The sequence below is a fragment of the Zootoca vivipara genome, chromosome 15, assembly GCF_963506605.1.
Source record: "Zootoca vivipara chromosome 15, rZooViv1.1, whole genome shotgun sequence".
Taxonomy (NCBI): domain Eukaryota; kingdom Metazoa; phylum Chordata; class Lepidosauria; order Squamata; family Lacertidae; genus Zootoca; species Zootoca vivipara.
Window position 1 is genome coordinate 43,225,915 of NC_083290.1, and position 24,154 is coordinate 43,250,068.

Here is a 24,154-nt window from a genome sequence, read left to right on the forward strand (position 1 = left end):
GCGGTTCCCTCACTGTGAGAAGCCAAGTTACAGGGAACCAGGCAGAGGTAGTGGTGCTCACAGATGTCAAGGAGATAAGTAATTATAAAACATTTAGGATACATTTGAAGGCAGCCCTGTATAGGGAAGTTTTTAATATGTTTAATGTTTTATTATGTTTTCTTATATAGACTCATAGATTTTTAGAGTTGGAAGGGACCCTGAGGATCAACTAGTCCAACGCATTTCTAAGCGTTGTACATAAACACACACAGTCAACAGAAAATGGAACAATAAAACAGTAAGAATTTATCATAAAACTGAATGCTACCTTAAAATGCCTGTTGAAACATGAAAGTATTTGTCATGAGCCTGAAGTTCAGCAAGGAGGATGCCCATCTAATCTCAGTTGGTATGGAGATCCCCAGGCATGGACCCGCTACATTGAATGCATGACTTCAAGTTCAGGCAACTCACCGTTTGCACGGGGATTGCATTCTGGGTCATTGCGCATATCAGTGGTCATGCATAAGCCTGCCCCCTGCCCCATTCCAGGGCTGAAAGACTGTTGGCAGTCACACGTCAATTGGACACATGCAAAATGGTTGCCACCTGCAGTTACAAGCTGTGCATCTAAGGCTAGCCATGAGGAATTATCAACAGAGACTCCCCCCCCCCTTCCAAGTGTAAAAGTGTGCACAAAGTGCACAAAAGAAAGCTCCCCTGAAGTATTTGTCACCCCTTCTCCACCATGGCATGTAAAAATCAATGTCCTCAGAAAGATATGAAAAGTGTAAGGTAGATCTGGCAAAACCTTAGGAAATTATCTCTCACATACCAACTCTGTCCCTGGATTTCAAGCCACATCAACAGAATCTGGCTATTTCATTTAATTTGCTGTCAATCAGTGTCCTCAGTGTCACTAAGGCTTCTTCTTTTATATTCATTCTTTCTCTTGGCATTGCCCAGAGTTCAACTGTATCTTAGCCAGCTATCATCACAGGGTGATTAAATCATTTTATGAGATGAGATCTTGCTTCCTAGTCATAATAGTGAAAGAAAGCAAAAACATTCCCGCAGCATATTTACTTACTGATATTTACCTGCTACAACTTCATGTTTTTCTGAACAAAAATAAACAGGTCTAAACTCTTAGTAACTCATATCTTAGTTTGTTGCATGGAGTGACAAATTGTTTGGTTTAAATATGCCTCCTGCAGTTCAGTATATACTCAGCCCCAAACTTTCCCCAGCAGGAAGGAGTGGGTGCTCAGTCTCAATAGCACCCATAATGATTTCAGTGTTACAAAATGAGGGGTGAGACACAAACTGTATGCCAACTTGATCTGAATGTGTCGGTTTATGGCTGGTTCTATCACTGCACAGACCTATCAAGATTTTTATTATTTTTCTCTTTGGTAGACTATTGGTTTACATCTTCAGGATGATCCCATATGTACCCTGTTTCTCATATTTTAAGACATACCCATAAAATAAGCCATAGCAGGATTTTTAAGCATTCAAGGAATATAAGCCATACCCCGAAAATAAGACATAGTGATAGGTGCAGCAGCAATGCCGGCCGCAGCAGGAGAAGGAAGAAAAAAATAAGACATCCCTTGAAAATAAGCCATAGTGTGTTTTTTTGAGGAAAAAATAAATATAAGACATGTCTTATAATATGAGAAACACGGTAATTTAGGTTAAAAGGCCATATTTTATCCATGTTGATAAGATTGCATTTCTTAGGTCAGAATGTTCAGTGTTAATTTAATTAAGAAGGTCCTCTTCTCTGTCTCCATCGCCACTTGGTACCGTGTTTCTCATATTATAAGACACGTCTTATATTTATTTTTCCCTCAAAAAAACACACTATGGCTTATTTTTAGGGGATGTCTTATTTTTTTCCTCCTCCTCCTGCTGCGGCCGGCATTGCTGCTGCGCCTATCACTATGTCTTATTTTCGGGGTATGGCTTATATTCCTTGAATGCTTAAAAATCCTGCTATGGCTTATTTTATGGGTATGTCTTAAAATATGAGAAACAGGGTATACTCGACATTGAGCTCTAACCTGTGTTCGGTCTGATTCAGAGAGGGTTTTTTTGTCACCGGTGCTCTAGCCATCTCAGCAATTTTTTCATCGCCCTCAGTTCCAGGAAAACCACGGGGCCATCCAGGCTCCTTGCAATTGGAGAGGGCACTTTAGAGCCAGACAGTCAATAGCCCTGGTTAACTCCTCATTCCAGCGAGCCACCAGGGAATCAGCTGAGAGGCCATGAACATGGAATAATACACCGCCCACCACTCTCTGGAAGCCATTTGGATCATTTAAGTGGCAGAGGCGGACTTCGATTTCATCCCACGTCCCTATGGAGAGAAAGGGTCGCAAAGAAGTCTAGTTGCACCAGGAAGGGATCTGACCATGACACTTCTTAATGTCAGATCCCTGTGTCCACAGAGGTAAACATCTAAGGCATCTCCACAGCTGTGAGTATTTATTCAGGGACAGCTCCACGGAGGCCATGCTTTCCATGAAGTCCCAAGCAGCCCCTTGTAAGGTTGTGTTGGCATGGATGTTAAAATCCCCTAGGACCTCCAGACTAGTTGTCTCCAGAAGAACATCCACCATGAACTGAAGCAGCTCAGGCAGGGAATCCTTGATCAGTACACCAATAGGAGTCCTGTACTGCCCCTATTGCCCAACTTCCAGAACATGTACTCAAAAAACTGGGTCTTCCTAATAGGATACCTGGTGAAAACTAAGGACTTCCTTAAAAATCACTGCAACTCTGCCTTCCCACACACATGACCTGGGTTGCTGTGCATAAGAGAAACCTGGTGGACAAGCAGCAGCAAGAACAGGGTTACCTGCTGTGTCCAACCAAGCCTCTGTTACACATGCTGGGTCAATTCCTCCATCCATTATCAAATCATGGAGGGCAACGGTCTTATGAATCATTGACCTGGCATTGCACAGAGCCACCTTGAGGTCTTGTGGGGCACTCTTGTTGATACCTGTATCCTGGTCAGGACTCGACCCAGAGGCAGGGATAGTCTTCATACAATGACTTGGCTTGCCTCCTTGGCAACTCCTCCTCCTTCCTCTGATCACTGAGATTGCGTGTCCCAAAGCATCGCCTCCAGTGGAACCTGCCTCAGCCATTCTGTTGGCTGGGGCCCACTCTTGGGTAGCCCTGTCCCACTCCCACTAAAACAAATTAACTTCTAAAACAAAAAAATACGAATTAACATTTAAGAACAGTTAAAACAACTCCACTCTACCCTTAAATAAAGCAACACTACAGTCACCTGAGTTAAAACCCATCCTCATTTTTTTTTGAAAAAAAAAACCATTTTAGCACAAGGCGGCTGGGTCACACCCTTGTCCCACCCCCCGAAGTGCCACCCCTAAAGGAACGAGCCCCACTCCCAGGGCAGGCAGGCTTTATAGAGGTGTCCCAGCAACTGGTGTCTAGAGAAAATTCCTAGAGCCAACTAGTTGCAGGAAATTGAAATTGTGACTTAGCAGAGGGTTTTCTTCCTGAGGAGGGAAAAGTAACATTTTGGGTATGGTGATATGTTTTGGATGAAATCTGATTCCCAAACATTCACTGCTTTGTCCTTTTACAATTCCCACACCAGCATTTTAGATCATCTCTCTATGTAAATATAATTGCAAAACATTTTCTTCCTCTCCTTTGTGTCTCTTACATAGTGTCAGCTGAGAATAGTATATGTTTAATTGACTGTAAACATAGCTTTGAGGCTGGTTTCTAGCTCAGAAGTACAGTGGTACCTCGCAAGACGAATGCCTCGTCCAACGAAAAACTTGCAAGACGAAAGCGTCTTGCAGTTTTTTGGGAGACTCGCAAGACGAATTGTTCTATGGCCGTGCTTCGCAAGACAAAGTAGCATAGATGGCAGGCAGGCTGGCTGGCTGGTTGGGCGCGAGGGTCCGGCTGCTGGTGAAGGAGGGAGCGAGCCTCTCCCTGGCCCTCTTCCTGCTTCCCCCTCCCCGCCTGCACAGCCACCTGGGCCTGGGCCGGGCTTGGACCGAGAGGCGCTCGGCAGAGCCTTAAAACTTTCCGGAGCGGCTGTGTGGCTGCTGTGGCTGCTCCTGGGCTCGGCGGGTGAGTGGGGGCAGCCGGACGTGAGGCTGGAAGGCGAGCTGGGGGAAGGGGAAGCGAGCACGCCGGATGCGAGGCTGGAAGGCGAGCTGGGGGAAGGGGAAGCGAGCGCGCCGGATGCGAGGCTGGGGGGCGAGCTGGGGGAAGGGGAAGCAAGCGCGCCGGACGCAAGGCTGGGGGGCGAGCTGGGGGAAGGGGAAGCGAGCACGCCGGATGCGAGTGGTTTTTTGGGGTACCTAATTTTGCTAAGTGAAGAAAGTGAAATTGACAAATTCTATGAAGACTTACAACACCTTCTAGAAATGACATCAAAGAAGGATTTTCTTCTCATTATAGGGGATTGGAATGCTAAAGTAGGAAATCAAGATACAAAAGGAACAACTGGCAAGTTTGGCCTTGGAGTTCAAAGCGAAGCACAACAAAGGCTAATAGAGTTATATCAAGAGAACAAGCTGGTCATCACAAACACTCTTTTCCAACAACAAACACTCTTTTCCAACAAGAGACGACTCTACATATGGACATCACCAGATGGGCAACATCGAAATCAGATTGATTATATTCTCTGCAGCCAAAGATGGAGAAGCTCTATACAGTCAGCAAAAACAAGACCTGGAGTTGACTGTGGCTCAGATCATCAGCTTCTTATAGCAAAATTCCAGCTTAAACTGAAGAAAGTAGGAAAAACCACTGGGCCAGTAAGACACAATCTAAATCAAATCCCTTATGAATACACAGTGGAAGTGAGGAACAGGTTTAAGGATTTAGATTTGGTGGACAGAGTGAAGAACTGTGGATGGAGGCTCGTAACATTATACAGGAGGCAGCAACGAAAACCCCAATGAAAAGGAAATGCAAGAAAGCAAAGTGGCTGTCCAATAAGGCCTTACAAATAGCGGAGGAGAGAAGGCAAGCAAAATGTGAGGGAGATAGTGAAAGATACAGGAAATTGAATGCAGACTTCCAAAAAATAGCAATGAGAGGGAAGAGGGCCTTCTTAAATGAGCAATGCAAAGAAATAGAGGAAAACAACAGAATGAGAAAAATCAGAGATCTGTTCAAGAAAATTGGAGATATGAAAGGAACATTTCGTACAAAGATTACCATAATAAAGGACAAAAGCAGAAAGGACCGAACAGAAGCAGAAGACATCAAGAAGAGGTGGCAAGAATACACAGAGGAATTATACCAGAAAGATATGGAGGTCTCGTACGCCCCAGGTAGTGTGGGGTTGCTGACCTTGAGCCAGACATCTTGGAGAGTGAAGTCAAATGGGCCTTAGAAAGCATTGCTAATAACAAGGCCAGTGGAAGTGATGATATTCCAGCTGAACTATTTAAAATTTTAAAATATGATGCTGTTAAGGTGCTACACCCAATATGCCAGCAAGTTTGGAAAACTCAGCAATGGCCAGAGGATTGGAGAAGATCAGTCTACATCCCAATTCCAAAGAAGGGCAGTGCCAAAGAATGCGCCAACTACCACACAATTGCGCTCATTTCACACGCTAGCAAGGTTATTGGCAAGCTGTTAAGGTACTACACTCAATATGCCAGCAAGTTTGGAAAACTCAGCAATGGCCAGAGGATTGGAGAAGATCAGTCTACATCCCAATCCCAAAGAAGGGCAGTGCCAAAGAATGCTCCAACTACCGCACAATTGCACTCATTTCACACGCTAGCAGGGTTATGCTTAAAATTCTACAAGGCAGGCTTAGGCAGTATGTGGACCGAGAACTCCCAGAAGTGCAAGCTGGATTTCGAAGGGGCAGAGGAACCAGAGACCAAATTGCAAACATGCGCTGGATTATGGAGAAAGCTAGAGAGATCCGGAAAAACATCTACTTCTGCTTCATTGACTATGCAAAAGTATTTGACTGTGTCGACCACAGCAAACTATGGCAAGTACTTAAAGAAATGGGAGTGTCTGATCACCTCATCTGTCTCCTGAGAGATCTCTATGTGGGATAAGAAGCTACAGTTAGAACTGGATATGGAATAACTGATTGGTTCAAAATTGGGAAAGGAGTATGACAAGGCTGTATATTGTCTCCCTGCTTATTTAACTTATATGCAGAATTCATCATGTGAAAGGCTGGACTGGATGAATCCCAAACCAGAATTAAGATTGTCGGAAGAAATATCAACAACCTCAGATATGCTGGTGACACAACCTTGATGGCAGAAAGTGAGGAGGAATTAAAGAACCTTTTAATGAGTGTGAAAGAGGAGAGTGCAAAATATGGTCTGAAGCTCAACATCAAAAAAACTAAGATCATTGCCACTGGTCCCGTCACCTCCTGTCAAATAGAAGGGGAAGAAATGGAGGCAGTGAGAGATTTTACTTTCTTCGGTTCCATGATCACTGCAGATGGTGATAGCAGTCACAAAATTAAAAGACACCTGCTTCTTGGGAGAAAAGCAATGACAAACCTAGACAGCATCTTAAAAAGCAGAGACATCACCATGCCAACAAAGGTCCATATAGTTAAAGCTATAGTTTTCCCAGTAGTGATGTATGGAAGTGAGAACTGGACCATAAAGAAGGCTGATCGCCGAAGGATTGATGCTTTTGAATTATGGTGCTGGAGGAGACTCTTGAGAGTCCCATGGACTGCAAGAAGATCAAACCTATCCATTCTGAAGGAAATCAGCCCTGAGTGCTCACTGGAAGGACAGATCCTGAAGCTGAGGCTCCAATACTTTGGCCACCTCATGAGAAGAGAAGACGCCCTGGAAAAGCCCCTGATGTTGGGAAAGATTGAGGGCACAAGGAGAAGGGGATGACAGAGGACGCGATGGTTGGACAGTGTTCTCGAAGCTACGAACATGAGTCTGACCAAACTGTGGGAGGCAGTGGAAGACAGGAGTGCCTGGCGTGCTCTGGTCCACGGGGTCACGAAGAGTCAGACATGACTAAACGACTAAACAACAACAACAACAATTTTGCTAAGTAATGATCTTAAGGGCTCTGTCAAATGGCTTGGCAACATTTAAAAATAATGCCACTTCTGCTCCTTCACATGGCTTCTCTTTCAGCAGCTGTTCTGATGTTAATAACAGAGAGAAAGTTGGATTCTGCTGCTTGTTCTAGCATAGCTGCCTGCTGCTTTGAGTCCTGTTTTGAGAGCAGGGAGGGGGTTGGATTATGCCTTTGCCAATCATGATGGTGTTGAATTGTTTCCCTTGTTGCTGCCACCAGAGAAGAGTCCCAGTCTCAGGGCAGTCCTTTCTCTCTGCTTAGAAGTGTGCTCCCTCTTATTGGACTCACACCAGTGGCTGAAAAGAAGCTACACGGTCAGGATACACAAAGCAGATGCAGGCTGGGCAGGCTCAATGAGAGGACGGGGAGGCACAACTGCAGACGAGCAATTTCAAATATTGCTATCCTAGTTGGCAGAGCCACCACTACCACAGCTGTTGACTACCTGCTGCTCCCAACCTAGCTGTCACTTACCTGCCTGTCTTATTGCTGCCTCGCTTGGCTAATGCCCTTCTCTACCAGTCTCTGGGTTTATAGGAGGAGGAGGAGGTGCAATAGTAGATCATGAGTGGCTGGTGAGGACTGCATTAAGGATAAGGAACATGTGGGTAGTTGAGAATAATTATTTCTGGGCCTCTGGGTCTGTATAGCCATGACACTACGGCTTGTCTGCTTGTCCTGCTTGCAGGTTTTCTACAGGCATCTGGTTGGCCACTGTGAGAATAGGAGTTTGGACTAGATGGGCCTTTGGTCTGACCCAGCAGGACTTTTTGTGTGTGTGTCTTATGACCAAGAAAAGAGGCATCAATATGCCAGGCATCTGGGCAGGAGGAGAGTTTGTTTATATCTGGCACACGGGTGGGTATGGGTTTGTGTGTGCATAATTCTGGCTGGCATGCAAAAATGTGGGAATGTGCTCATGCCTGGCTGGCTAGTTCAAAATTATGGGAGAACAGTTTTGTTTTAAATCCTCATACATGCACACAACAAATGTTCTTGAAGTGTACTCCTTTTTGCAGTATATTTTAAATGTGAATCTAACAGCAGGCTCTTGAACCTTGCTGTTAATCTTGCCCTGCAACTGCTGAAATCTTAAATCCTGCCCCCACTGTGTTTAAGACCATAGTTGATTGTTCCTCTGAATTATCTGTGATGTGAGGTTTATTTTTAGTAACTGCCTAATAAACCTCCACATAAAATTTCAATTTGATCCTTGGGTGTTATAACACTTTAGGCTTGAACAATTGTGAGTACTGAATGAGGCAATGGTAGTTATTACTGGCTGAATGCAGAGTGATTACAAAGGTGTAGTCTGGTGTAAGTGATGCAAGGATAATAGTCACATCCACTCCAACGGTTCCTGTTTATTAAGGAAGACCAGTGCTCAGATTATTGGGGGGGGGGGGAAAGGTGGCTCCCTTAACTATTACGTCTGGAAGGCTACAAGAAAGACATGATTTGGCTGACTTTGGTGGGAGCCATTAAAAGGCCCACCTATCTTTTCCCTACATGATTCAAATGTTGAGGCCAACACCTTTTTCTGGAACTCAGGGGCGAAACTAGGCTTTCTTTCACCCAGGTCAAAGACTCCGTTCACCACCTCCCACAGGCTTGCACACACACACACACACACTCACTCACTTGTTTTCTTGGGTTGGAACAATCATTTTTGTGGCAACGCTTCTTTGCAGGTTAACAACGTCACAATTGCCACTTGTTTCCTGGGAGATGGTCCTTCATGCTTCTCTGCTTATGTCATGTACTGACTTCCAGGCTGTGGTGAAAAAGGAATCCAGCCCAACATCAGAAACTATTCCCCTACCCTGCATTTGGAGTTTTCATTCCTGCCCTAGACTTAATACTCCTTAATACTCCTTAATACTTAATACATCCAAAAACTCATTGGATGAGTTTTTGTGTTACTTCCGAATGGTAGAAAGTTGTATGGTCTTAGTTTCACTTTGGATGAGGGAGAACTTTTAAATTAATTTATTAAATTTCCATCTCACCCTTCTTCTCCTGAGAGCCTATAGTGGCAAATAACAAAGCAACAAAAATACAATTACAACAAAACAAAAACATTTGAAACCTTAAAAACATAGAAAACATGAATAAATATTGGAAGGTTTGTCACAGGACGACACGTAATTTTAAGGATTTTTCTATTTCAGGATGGGAAACTTTTGGCTCAGAAGCTTGAGGCCTGACTACGTTCCCAGTTTGACCCACAAGTTGTTTTGAATTGAAGCTGGCAATGAAAAGATTTTTCCATTCTAGGTGTGGCTTGAGCTGCCCCTACAAATTATTATTATTGGTTTTGTTTTGGTCCACCTGGCATCACTGTGATTGACATAGGGAAAGCCTACCCATTTGTCGAAGTGGCTGATGGAGTGGGGTGTGGGTCAGGGACCACAGTACACAGTCTGCTGCCTGGATCGTTTTCCCCACCCCTGCTCTGTTTGAAAGTCTGTCCAGTCCATTTCTGGCTAAGAGATAAAAGAGCCATCAGTAGGGAAAGCAAGAGCACGGAAGGTGCCCACCAGCCGTTAGTATGGAGGCAGAAGACTTAGTAGGCACTCAGGTAACCTAGTCACAGAAGTACTGTATTTCTGTTTAAATTACAATATTTCTAAATTTGCATCTACATATAAATTAATATATGCAACATTTATGCAAATCTGTATCCTTGTTTTTCCTCTGATGCATTTCTGATGCATTTCTTCTTTTTTTGATGCACAATGGAAACAAACATATTGGTGCTGAAGATCTGTGCTGTGAACTTACAGCAATAGCTTGAAGACTTTGAAATCTATGGCATCACAAGGAGTACTTCTCTTTATACTACAGCTAAAACTCCTGGATAATGTGTCTAATGTTTCTATTGCTCTTAGGATCCTTCTCAGTGGCAAGCAGTGAACACAGTTTCTCAAAGTTATAAAAACTTACATATGCCCGACCTTGTTGCCAAAGAGCCTAATTGGCTAAGCACCTATATCAATTGAACATTCCCAAGCATTGACCTGAAGTAATTGGTGTCAAAATTTGCAAAGGAAAAGGCACTCAAAGTGAGATTTTGGTGTGCCCGAAACTTTCAGGAGGCTTAAATTTTAACATCGCAGTTCACAAGATTATTCAACATTATTTTTGTGCTATATAGTATTTTCTTTTGTGTTTGAGAAAGATAAAGATGGTTGTATTGCTTATTCTTCAAATAAATTCAGCAGCTTCGAATTTTGTGCTTTTCTTTTCATTACACGACGTCTGTTTTTGCAAACTGAGTTAGCAATTTGGGGATGAGGGGTGAGCAAGTAGTTTGCCTTGCCAAGGGTGCAAAGTAGCTTTGGCACTAGCACTGTTTGCAGGTTGGAAGCAAAGCTATGAATACTCTGCATGGAAAAGAACAGCCAATTAGGTAATCTGGATCTTCCCTGAGCAAGGAAAAGACATTTATTAGGCTCACCGTTGTAGTGGATGGGACCTGACACTTCCAAGTTCAAAATAGGCAAAAGCCAGATAGAACAAAGACCTCTCTGGTATGCAAGCCTAGCTTTGAAATGCAGATACAAGTTTTCTGGCCACATTCAATTTGAAGCTTCTTTAATTCTTCAGTGGCATGACATGTACAACTAATACATTCATTCATTCATTCATTCATTCATACATACATACATACATGCATACATACAACTAATACATTTATATAGCCACCACATTGTAACATAATTGTGAGTAGGCTATTATTTACCAGAGTGGTTTGCTTGGTATACGAGTATCATGTTAAGACATTCTTGACTGATACTTTGATTGTATTAATGAATGGATGTTCATAATCTAATTCACATTAATTTAATTTACAGTGGGACCTCGACTTACGAGCTATTCGACATCCGATGTTTTCGAGTTACGAGTGGTAAAAAGTGGCCACGCGCTTACGATTTTTCCGACATCCGAACGGAAAACACATTCGTGGCTAGATGCGGTTTCCTCGACTTACGAGTTTTTAGATGCGGTTTCATTGACTTATGAATTTTTCTGTTTCCAATGGGAAATTGGAAAAAAATTCCAATTGGAAATTCCAATTCCTATGGGAAACCGCTTTTCCTATGGGAAACTCGACTTGCGAAGTTTTCGACTTACCAGTGTGCATTTGGAACGGATTAAATTCGTAAGTCGAGGTCCCACTGTATAATATACAGCTTGGATTTGCTTTGCCAAATCTCACTTGGATTTTATTTTTTGGTGCTAGATATTTGGTTTTAGCAAGCACATTACTGATTTCAGGGTTATAAAATATTTGCAGTAGTTGTACCCTTGCACGTGATATAAATGAGAATGAACATTTAGTTCTGTTTGACAAAGACCTCTTTGTAACTCAAAAGCTCACATGCCCCTTGTGCCATTATGTAGCCCCAATAAAAGTTATTGTCTTTATCGGTTTGTCTCTCTAAATTCCAGTGCCTGTTTAGGAATTCAGCACAGTTATTATTATTATTTTAAAAGATTCTTTTGAAACAGTCCTGTTTCCAGTATGAGTAGTGGAAGATGTCATGGAATTAATGTGGGTAATATTTTGGAAATGTATGGCATGAGATATGAGAGTTTTCATAATGTTTCTGCCCCCTTTCAGTGCAGCATATTCAGGAGAGGGGGTTTGAGAAGACAGCTGCATAGAGGGAGACAGCAAATAGACAAGGCTTTAATCCAACTCCCTTACCAGAGGGGTAGAGTGCTCTCTGCTTGTCTAACAAGTGGCTGATTAATTATGACATGTACAGGATTGTTCTTTTGGTGAATGCACATGCTCCCAAAAAAAAATCCAGTGGTCTTTCACCCTTGGCTCCTGTTGTTTTCAGTCATTTTTTCAGGTTTGTGCAAGCAGAACCATGGGAGATGAATGTAATGTGACCCATAAACTTTGTCACATCCTCATTAATTTGGCGATGTATTCCATTGTAGCCTAAGGGAGCAGTCAGATTTTTAACAAGGAAATGAGGGTGCCGTCACTTAACGGCTTCATTTTGACAGCTACGAAGGCTGACACGTAAAAGGTGCAATGTCAGGTTGTACATTTTCCCCACTTTAAACTGATGTGTATGTATTTGTGTGGTGGGAGGGGGGGGAGGATTTTTCACAATCATATAAATCTGGCCATGAAATGTTAGGACTCTGTAAGATTAAGAGAAGGCAATGACCCCAAGGCATGGTATGCTTCGTCCTATATTTCTCATTGCTTAGTTCCCAGCTATTATAGAATCTGTCTGCAAGGTCTGCAGGAAGGCAATAAATGTACAGAGTCATATAGACTCATATTGTATCATACTCCCTTTATTAGGCCACAAAGCAGTAAGCTAGTTTTCAAATTTCATAGCACTGTTCCTCAGACTCAATGGGGGGGAGGGGCAGAAGTACGTTGGTGAAAGAGGGCATGTTAGAAACCTCTGGCTGCCATATGTCAGTCTTAAGATGGTGATTCAAGATGCTCTTGGCAAATTCTCATAGATTAGTCAATGCCCAGTGCAAAAATATCACAGTTTATTTGAGACCTTACTGGGTCAAAGAAGCAATGGGCCCAAAGTAACCTAGTTACTCTCTAGCATTGCCATTAGCAGTGTTTGAAATTGTTTCTTCTTTAAGCTGGTTTGGGGATGGAGTTAGTGAACAATGTTGCTTTCTGTGCCAAATTGATTGGGCCTGAGACACACAGCAAAAAGGGGATGCAAGGGTACCAGAATAAACAACCAAACAACCTGGGGTATTACTTTTGCAAGGGAATATAACAACAAATAATGGGACGCAGGTGGCGCTGTGAGTTAAACCACAGAGCCTAGGGCTTGCCGATCAGAAGGTCGGCGGTTCGAATCCCCGCGACGGGGTAAGCTCCCGTTGCTCGGTCCCAGCTCCTGCCAACCTAGCAGTTTGAAAGCACGTCAAAGTGCAAGTAGATAAATAGGTACCACTACAGCGGGAAGGTAAACTGCATTTCCGTGCGCTGCTCTGGTTCGCCAGAAGTGGCTTAATCCTGCTGGCCACAAGACCCGGAAGCTGTATGCCGGCTCCCTCGGCCAGTAAAGCGAGATGAGCGCCGCAACCCCAGAGTCGTCCACGACTGGACCTAATGGTCAGGGGTCCCTTTACCTTTACTATAACAACAAATAACAGGACCAAAGTGGAAGGTTCCAAACTTTCTTTCCTAAAGCTGATATTACACAGCTTAGGGATTTTCTCTCCCTTGTGAAAAGAAGTTGTGGAAAGGAGGAATATAAATTGGAGTGAAGGAATTACCCTGCTAGCACACTTGCCCTAATCCACGCACTGTCAAGGAGGGGAAGAATACACAGCAAGAGCAGTGATGCCACCGGGAGGCCAGATGGAGGGGGGGAGGCTGGAGCCAAGCGAGAGCAGACCAGGGTCAAGCCCCCCAGCCTGGAGGGAAGGTGCCCCGAGAGAGAGAGAGAGAGAGAGAGAGAGAGAGAGAGAGAGAGAGAGAGAGAGAGAGAGAGAGAGAGGGAGGGAGAGGGAGGGAGAGAGAGGGAGGGAGAGAGAGGGAGGGAGGGAGGGAGGGAGGGAGGGAGGGAGGGAGGGAGGGAGGGAGGGAGGGAGGGAGGGAGGGAGGGAGGGAGGGAGGTGGGCAATGGGACACCTTACCTGTACTCTCATGCAGCAGCAGTGGAGAAGGAGGCTAGGGTGGCTTGGCATGGACAATTTGGGTGTGAGGGGCAAAAGGATCTGGACTCCTTAAAGGTGATGCCTGAGAGCAAGTTTTTATAGTCATATGTCTAAGCAAGCAAAAGTTATTTCCCAAAAAATCCAGAAATCCAGTTGTCTTGTGAAAATAGCATTCTGTCAGACCCAGGTTTGAATTGTCTCCATATTGTCGTCTCCACACACATAGATCCACTTCTTTCCATATGCATGGGAACTTTTCTTAAAGTAGCAAAAGCTCCAGATTGCCAGCATCACAGGCCCAACTTTTTTCTGCCTTCCTATAAGCAAAAACCCATTCACACCCAGACAGGCCCACAAATGTAACTGTTCTGTTCTGGTTGCCATGCCATCACCAGCACTATTTCTTTTCAAAGTTGAAACATTCTGCTCTGCAAAGATGACAACTTAACGTTTTCAATCAAACTAAGTTAAAAACACAATGTTCTTAATAAAAGGTTAGGGGGGGAATTATGTGGTTTGATATATATTTTTAAAAGTATTATATATGAATATATCATAAGCATAAATAACCATGTTTTCCAAAAATAAGACACCGTCTCATATTTATTTTTCCTCAAAAAAAAACACGGTGGCTTATTTTCAGGGGATGTCTTATTTTTTAATTAAGTATGGTACAGTTTAACTATGGCTTATTTTTTTGGGGGGGGGTATGGCTTATTTTTGGGGTATGGCTTATTTTCGGGGTGTGGCTTATTTTCGGAGAAACACGGTATATGTGAAAACATTAATTTACTGGGATGCCAAATACAAATGCTTCTGCTTATTTGGGTTGCCAACGTACTAAAACCATCCTTAAAGATACAAAATGTGTTTTAATTAGGACACCAGGGCTCCATTTGCAGCAGATACCAGTCTCATATTTTCCTGTGACCTGGGTGCCATTTTCTCTGCAAAGCACATTTTGCAGAGTTTGGGCCTTCAGGATCTACTGGTGTAAAATAATCTGTCAGAATATTTTACTTGGATCTCTGAAGGCCAGGTAACATTCACCGACAATCTTGTCCCACAATGTTCATTTGGAAAAGAGTGAATTGCCTGCTGTGGGAGGGCTATTTTTCTCAAGGGAAGATCGGAGCAGAGATCTTAGGCAGCCATTCTCTCTCCCCCCCCCCCCGTTACTTTTGGGTATTGAAAAACTTTTCAGATATTTATGCAGCATGTAAAATTAGCATGACTTCTTTTTATTCTTGTTTACTACTTGCGTGCCGAGGTACCAAGACATCCCCCCAATAACTCACACTTCACACAATATTTTAAGTTTAAGATTTTTGGCATTAATTTGGCCACAACTTTATTTAAATACAACTGAATGTGAGTGGTTGCTTAGGCATTGGTTCTTGCCATCTGTCCCCCGCCTGGGACAGATCTGACTCCCACTAGCCTAGTAGGGGAGCCAGTAGGTAAGCACCCTCTGGGAGACATTGGGGCAGGGGCCACGCCCTTGACCTCATCCCTCATATGCCATAGCTGCCAAGTACCCCCGTTTTCCCCGGGAAACCCCCCGTTTTTACTTACCTTTTCCCGGTGGTCCCCTGTATCACTTCATCTCCCGTTTTTCTCCGTTATTTTCTCCTGGCGGCAGCCATTTTTTCCCCGATTTGCCCTTCTATGGGCACCAAAAATGGTCGCTGCCGGCTTCAAAAGTCGCATCTACGCATGTCCGGAAGTGCATAGACGCAACTTCCGGTGTCGTCGTCGGCCATTTTTGGTGCCCATAGATGGGCGGAGCGACACCGGAAGTTGCGTCGACGCACTTCCTGACATGCGTACAAGCAACTTTCGAAGCCGGCGACGGCCATTTTTGGTGCCCATAGAAGGGCAAAGCGACACCGGAAGTTACGTCGACGCAACTTCCGGTGTCACATGGCTGCCGGTCCCGGATTCTGCAGTCCAGGACTTGGAAGGTAAGCAGATGCTCCCCAAGGCTCATGCGCAGCCCTGGCCACTAACGGGGATAAACGGACAAACATGTAGAGCCCCAGGATTCCTTTAAAGGAATACCCCTAAAGGCAGTAGCAACCATGAGGGGCAGGCCCAATCAAAATCCGTACCCCTCCACCATCCAATTTGAACCAATGCCTAACCGCCGACCTTACAAGTTGTGACTTATTGCAGCATAGTAGGCAAAAACCACCTGGCACCCAAGTGGCAAAATTCCTACCAGGTCCCTGATCCAAAACAGGCGACCCCAAGGTCAATGCAAGAATGCCTAAAATTAGAGGAGGGTGGGCGGAGATTCGTTGCGAGCAGCAAAAGTGGAACTGAAAGCTGCTCTCTAAGCATATATAGGGTTAAGGCTGTCAATCAATCATTTGCTACATGCAGATTTCCCCAGCAACAGCACACCCACCAATCACACATGTGGCCATCCAAACTGACCCGCCTCTCCAACCCTGGGATGTCTTGTTAACCCTTCCACAACCCATGTTCTCCTCTAGGGGGAGAACCTTCTATGTAAGTCCAGTAAACATTCTAAATCAGATCTTCATCTGCTTAAGGCACAGTGGGGGATTTTCCATTTCAACATTTCCCCTAAAACTTATATCCCTGCCAAAGATCCCTCACTTGCATGCATTGCAGACTTTGCTTCTACCAGGAGCACATTTCTTGTTCCATTCTTCCTTTTATGTTCAACACTGCGGTTAAAAGTCAAAAGCTAGCTCACTCTTAGGTAGTCCCTAGGAAGGCATCATGATGGTGTTCCTGTCTGGGTCTTTCCCATGGACCAACAGGGGCATGTGAAGTTTTTATCTTCGGTAACGGAACACATCAGAAGATCTGTCCTGGGTGGGGCTCCTAACTCATCTTGCTGTTGCTCACACAGCATTTGAAAGTAGTTTCCTTGTTCAGCCAGTAGGAGGCAGGCTGTCACAAGAATCCATAACGTTTGACTCACCCCTGGGAAAACATTCAGTGTTCAAGAATTTTTCATCTCTTTGGAACTTAAGATGCATTTTAAAAATCTATCCTTCCCCTCCCTATTCTTTTACCACATGTGGAGTGCCCAAAAGACACCACAATTTCAGAAGGACAATTTTAAATTTTACACTTTTTATATGTTTTTAATGTTTTCCATTGTTTTCAAATATGGTTTTATTATGTACGTATTGTATTATTATATTTGAGTTTGCCACCCTGGGCTCCTTTGAGAGAAAGGGTGGGTTACAAATTTGATAAATAAATCTTTTCAAATCAGGAATTCTATTTTAATCTGGTATGCTTGGAAAACTTGTCTCTCCCCTCAAATTTGGGGTCCTCTGAGAAGTGGCTTAGTCATGCTGGCCACATGACTCAGAAGCTGTATGCCGGCTCCCTTGGCCAGTAAAGCGAGAAGAGTGACACAACCCCAGAGTTGTCCGCAACGGGACCTAACAGTCAGGGGTCCCTTTACCTTTAATCCTGCTGTTGAGGAAGGGAAAAATGAAATTAAGGACATTTGGCACCAGCTTGGCTGCAGGAGTTGCTGGAGGGGAGGTGTACAAGGCACCATCTTAGGGACTATGCTCTGGATTTTGTAGGGTTTAATGCTTAGCCTTTTCTTCTCCGCAAGATCTCCCACAAGGCAGCAGAGGTTTAGGGTCAGAATTTTCCTTCTAAATGGACTACCTTCCCAGGCTGACAAGCCCCATCTGCCCTTCACTTCCCTCTACAGCAGAAACCGCCTTCTTGACTGTTGGGCCCACTCTTGGCCTCGTCTGCTCAATCCACCAGACCCTGTCTTCACATGCAGGGGATGTTCCTAACTCACAGAGGGTTTGAGACCCAGCCAGTCGAAGCCTCTTCCTGAGGTGTGGCAGCTGCTGCACACTGACAGCTTCTAGGAGCCACAGGTGAGAGCTGAGTGCCGGGTGGGGACCAAAGGTGGACAGACTACCCCGAGGGAGCCGGCGTACAGCTTCCAGGTCATGTGGCCAGCATGACTAAGCTGCTTCTGGCGAACCAGAGCAGCGCATGGAAACACCGTTTACCTTCCTGCCGGAGCGGTCCCTGTTTATCTACTTGCACTTTGACGTGCTTTCGAACTGCTAGGTTGGCAGGATCTGGGACCGAGCGACGGGAGCTCACCCCGTCGTGGGGATTCGAACCGCCAACCTTCTGATCGGCAAGCCCTAGGCTCTGTGGTTTAACCCACAGCGCCACCCGCGTCCCTCCCCCACCAGAGGTACTACCCCTCCCCTAACACCCCATATATCCCAATCTACAATGAATTCTATACAGTGAAACTCACAGAAACAGTAAAATAAAATAAAACCACTGCAATTGATTAATTAATTAATTAATTAAGAAATGTGATAATGCTGAAGCATGAGCTGTGAAAGAAGTTTTTTTAATTTTAAAGAAGTTGTATTCTGACACTTAAAGTGCCTAAAACTGTCAAGAGGCCACACAAAGTCCCCTGAATAGATAATATATTAATGGATAGAGGCCCCAGCTGAAAAGGCTCTGCTTATATATCAGCAGATTCTTCAGCAAAACGATGGCAGTATAAGTGATTTTCGTTCAGGTTACAGGCATTAGGAAGGTGCGTGTGAAAGAAGGCACTTTTTAAGGCACGGGTGGGAAACTCCAACTCCCATCAGCCCCAGCCATAGCTAATGGTCGGACATGATGGAGGTTACAGTAAAGGTTGTTGAGCGTTAAAGGTTCCCCACACCTGCCTTAAGGTAAAAGGTTTCCTTCAGTATACAGACATGAAGCCTGTTCAGGGTTATAAAGGTTATAATCAGCACCTCAAATTGGGCAACTTTCAAATAATATTCCTGAAGAAAGACTTTGGTTCATCCATAGCTGTCACTTCAGCTAAGCTTATTGTATATATTGCTTGTAGATACATCACTTTTGAATCCTCTATGGCAAAAATTGATTCACCTCCCAAATGTCATATTGATGAAGAGGATGAACTGCTTGCTTCTTGTATGTATGTCTGAGAACAGCAGGAGGCAAGACAGGTCTCCTCTGTGCTTCTTCGCTTTCTTTTGTTTGAGCAGTGATGCCCCTAGGGACCAGGTTCCAACTGTGCTAATGAAATTGGTAATTAAAGATATTTCAGAACAATTAGCTAAACTGCTTTCTAGTCGTACTGCTCTGTCTGTTCAAGGTTCAATATTTGACCAATTAGAGCATCTCCATACTTTTTTTAAAAATTAACTATTTCCTTCCACGTGCTTACTACTTTATTTAGAAAGATGCTAATATCATTTTAGTTCCCCCCCCCCATAACAAACATACAGTCATAAAAAGAAAGAGCTAGTTCAACATTACACTTTTCCCCATGCACCGTCCCAGGAGGGGAGGGCTCTTTGCTAACAGGGGAAAATGCTAGAGGCAGCTCCACAGTGAGTGACTCGGGCTTGGGATATCCAGTGACATGGGGGCTGGTGGATCACAGCCTGCTAGGTCCTCCCCTGGGACCCAGATCTCCTCTTCCCCGCCTGCTGGACCCCTCCTCTGGGTCAGATTCTCATGCCACAACCTGCTATGATCCACCCCAGGGTCATCCACCTCCATCTCCCCAATTTCTTCCCATTCCTCCTTGGCACCTGACCGAGACAGCATCTCAACAGGACACATGATATCATTTCATAGATGAAAACTTATTACTTGGAGCTGGTAACGTGATATGTGGGGATATCTTTCCTATGTTTTAAAGTGGACTAAACATCATGACTTGGCAAAAGGGACGTATTTGAGTTGAGGGCAGGACAATGATGGACTTTAATGAATACTGTACATACCAGTAGCTGTCCTTCTACAATGTTTTCAAATAGCAGTGCAGGGAGCTACCAGTCTATATCAGAACCATGACATGGGATGGGAATCGGGTTTAACAATGTACAGGTATTTGCCTCGTTAGGAAAACTGCAGGTGTGCTTTTATATTTTTTCTGCCTGAAGCAAAGCCTAATGATTTTCATCAGTATAGAGAGAAAAGGTTCAGCCCGCTTCTCATATGTGGTGGTCCCAGTTTGAACCTCCCACTGTGGCTGGTATGTGCAATTTGTTTAGGAGTCAGGATGTAGATTTATTTATTTATTGCATTTTTATACCTCCTCAGTGGCAGAGCATATGCTCCAGCTGCCCCTGAGGGGCGGGGGGTGGAGGGAGCCCACTGGTCTTGGCCTGGCCAGGTGCAAGGATGCTGTTTCGACGGCAGCCTTGTGCGGTGTCGCCCAGCCACTGACTCTCCGCTCTCCGCCCCCCAGGTCAGGCTTGACCTGGGAGTGGAGCTGCTGGCTGTGGCCTGACCGCTCGTCAGGGGCTAGGGCCGGGTAAACAGGGCCTTACCAAGCCCTCACCACTGACAGGTGCGCGCTCATGGCGCTGGGTGGGAGTGGGGCACGAAAGGTGCTCTTGACCCTCCAACAAGCGGGTGCAGAGGGGTGTTGCTCTTCACTCTCCGCACTCACCCAGCTGTGTGAGGGGCATCTCTGTGGTTTGTGCGCCTGGGGCTATGTCAGTGTGCCACCTTTCTATCAAGGTGTCCATTGAAGTTTATAAATTTAAAATAATAAAACAAACAAATGGTACAGAGAGAGTTTTTTCAAGTTGATGGTGGTTCCTTCAGGAGGTGATGGTCTGTGTTCCTGCACCTGCTATAGCAGGCATCTCCAAACTTCGGCCCTCCAGATGTTTTGGACTACAATTCCCATCTGCCCTGACCACTGGTCCTGTTAGCTAGGGATCATGCGAGTTGTAGGCCAAAACATCTGGAGGGCCGCAGTTTGGGGATGTCTGTGCTATAGCCTCTGGCTAACCCCATAATGCTGTTGGTGTAATTTTTGGTATTTGGTTTTGTTGTTGGTTTTTGCTGTTCATACTTCCTTCTCTTCTTTAGCTACCATGAATTCTTGTAGCAGGAGCATTTGCTGAAGTGGCACTTCAAATAGGCTACTAACAGTTCGACACATAAGTTGTGAATGGGACATGAAGTTAATCTTTCATTTTTCTCCACATGAACTTGATCAGCACCAAGTCGTGGTCAGTCTCCCACAGATAGGCCATGGGGTCTCTCACAGAACCTTTGAGTAATATGCACCCACCTCTAGGTAGGACAGGTGGCGCACATTGCCTACAGCTTGCAGGTCATACCTGGACAGACACTAAAAAGGGTGTAGTCAGACAGGAGGTTTTTTGTGTGAATTCTCCTGGTTTTCTTGTTAGTGGTTTCAATAATGCTTTCACACCATGCATTGTTTTCCATTGCAATGTCCAGCAAAAATTGCCTTTCAGTCACAGCAACAGGAGTGGCTGCACAATTATGTAACTGCGTCCTGTTTTCACCTCTCCCTTAGCTGCTCCCTACTCCCCTACTGCCCATCTGGCACATGTGGACAGGTTTCCGCAGTTGAGTAAACGGCATTTGTAGTGCCATCCTAACTAAAGGCTTGTCCACACTTCCACTTGTCCCATGCCTAGAATGCATAAGTTAAAGTTGGAAGTTGGAGTTGGAAGGGACCCTGAGGATCATCTAGTTGAACCCGCAATGCAGGAATATGCTGCTGCCCTATACAGGGATTGAACCTGCAACCTTGGCGTTATCAGCACCATGCTCTAACCAGCTGAGCTACCCAGTGCCTTTGATCTGGGCTTGTGGTGGTCTCTAAATAACTGAGGTGGGAAACGTGGCTAGGCACTAGCATGGGATTGCCTTGCTCAGCTGCTGCAGGGGCGGCAGGATCTTCTGAGCTGCAGAAGTTTTCAAAATGCAAGCTGCTTTGTGCAGCCACAATCTGGCTGTACAATCTGTGTGACTATACAGATGATCACTCAAGGAACTGCGGTTACAGGGAAGCAACCTGCTTTTCTGAGTAAAAAATTGCAAAATGTTTGCTGAAATGCAGAACAAGCACATATCCTATGTTCACATTTGAAAGTGAACATTCAGGTTTTGACTTGAAATATCAACCTTCTTCTTTTCAACCGTTGTTTCTAAATGACAAAGGAACAGCCAAGTGTGACAAAATAAAAAGTAAAAACCTATGGTTTAAACTGCTGGTTGACCTGGGAAGCATAATTGGACCAGATAGGTAGTCCTTAAGGCAGGTTTAACTGGACAGGAAAATGAAGATCTTCATCCATAACCCGGTGTGGGAAAGAACTGAGACAAGATGACTAATGGTTCGTAAAAGCAGCAAACTTATTGACTAATAGAATTCTTAGTCATGAAGTCTCCATGTTCCATATGTACCAAAATCAAAGCAATTACTGATTTAAGTGAAGCTGAAATCTATAGAGCAGAAAATGCTTGTTTTAGCATAAGATTGGACGAAGGTGAATGACCTGTAAAACCTCTGGTAATGAAAGCTCTTCACAGCTTGCAGTGTTTCACCGAATGGTAATTGCTTCAGTCTGTGATATAGATCTAGCTGTGTTAATGATGCACCGTTCCTTTTCACAGGACTTATTTAAGCTTCACATTTTTCACAGATTTGAGAGAAACAAGGCATTGTAGAAATTAACACATTAACATTGACATTTTATCACTGCAAATTTAAAATATTATTGAAAATTTGGAACTTTTTAAATAAAACACCTCCACTTAGGACTCATTTCCTTTTGGGATGCCATTCACCTATGTAAGTTCACAGCTAGGTGACCCCTTTAGGTTAGGCTTAGTGGAGCCAGAAAGTAGGAATCTTTGTGGTAATTCATTTTTCTTATGCTCACAGAAAAGAAACACATTATATCAAGGATTGCATTGCAGGCTCAGCCCCAAAACTTTGCTGCCTGAGGCACATAAGATGGCAGCCCCCATTCCACATATAGATGCCATCTGACTGGCAGGTCTGGAGACAGAACAGTGTTCTGTAATGCACCCAGCTTAGGGGCCGGGCACACAGAGTGGCAGACACTGCTTCTTCCTCCAACACCTTGCCTCCCCCCCCCCAGCATCTGCCACCTGAGGCACTACCTCACTCTAGCTAGTGGTAGAGCCAGGCTTGTTGAGTTGCAAATGAAATACTAACATCTACCGGTATATGCTTCACTGAATTAATCACAGGAAAGAGGCTCCTAGTGTGTTTCCCCCTCTCCCCACCTTTTCCAATATGGATTTGATGGGATCTTAAATTGTGCAGCTTTCATTTAGATTCCAGGAAAGATCCATTCTGCTAATCACCTTGAACTCAAGGATTTTGGAAGAGGTTTGAGCCAACCTCTTCACAGGTAAACAAACAGTCGTAGGTAAAGGACCAACCAAGTAGTTGCCTTGAAGGGGCATTAAATTCCAGTGATGGGCTTGGCAGAGAAGTCTGCTCTGGCAGCTTCTGAAATGCTTTTGAAGAAGTCTAATAACTAGTCCTACAGCGACAGTGCTCGATTTCCCCCCCAATACGTGTAATTTTCTCTGAATGACATGGCAGCGCGCTGTCCCAAGGGGAACCAGAGTTAATTTCTTTCTTTGACCCACACGGCCGAGCTGGCCTGACCTCTGGCCCAGCTGGACAGGAAGGTCAGGAAGAGAGACTAGAAAAGACTGGGAGTAAATGATAAAGGGCTTTTGCCACTTAGAGTTTGAACAAGACGGAAATGGCATTTCCAGTTAACTTAATCATAGGAGGATATCTAACCGAATAGAAGCAACAGGATTCAATTACTGTATCTGTTAACACGGCCCCTAGGGATAAGTGTTTTAGTCTTCTCATGCAGTTCAACTTTATACTCAAAATCCTTCAGTCCTTTTAATAATCAGGTATGATGCTCCAGGTAAATGACTGGGCAAGAAGTGGACCCACTTACCTTGGAATGTGTTCACAGAAGGAACTTTTGATCTTTTTCTCTTTTGGCTCTGGAAACAAGGAAAGAAGGCTTGATGTTAATAAATGCATTTAATTTGCCTGTCTACAAGAAAATATAAAAACTCAAATCAAGGCAAGACGTTTTCATTAGGATGGACACAAATAGTCATGCTCCTGTTGCAGAAATCGCACATTTCTTGTTGTGAATTAAAGTGATCTGAAGAAGGAACTGGTTTGAGAATATCAGATTTGTGGAAAGCAACTGATTGTTCCAACTTTGCACAGTTAAGAAAATTGGATTATTGGCCTATTTGCTAAATATGTATATAATGAATGAGCATGAACTGGCCCTAATTTGGGAAATATTGCCTGTAATCTAATGCAGCAGTGGGGTGCTCTTGCCAATGGAGTCACTCCAGTGGGGAAGCTGGAGGAGGGGAAACTGCAGTGCATAGAAAAAGGAACACCTATCTGTTCCGTTCTTATTACTTTCATGAGACTTTTCTAAACTAGTTTGCATTTATCACAGGATTACTCTTCCATATACCTTGTTCCTTGGTCCGTTCTTAATCTGAAACTGTTCTTAACCTGAAGCACCACTTT

General features: G+C 44.3%; 1 protein-coding gene and 1 non-coding gene across 2 annotated transcripts in view; one reads left to right on the top strand and one right to left on the bottom strand.

Moving 5' to 3' along the window:
• Positions 1–24,154, top strand: part of PEBP4 (phosphatidylethanolamine binding protein 4) — a 253,983-nt gene that overhangs the window by 40,354 nt on the left and 189,475 nt on the right. The window lies entirely within an intron of this gene.
• TRNAI-GAU (transfer RNA isoleucine (anticodon GAU)) lies at positions 21,315–21,389 on the bottom strand. The gene has a single exon. It is a non-coding gene; the product is annotated as a tRNA-Ile (tRNA).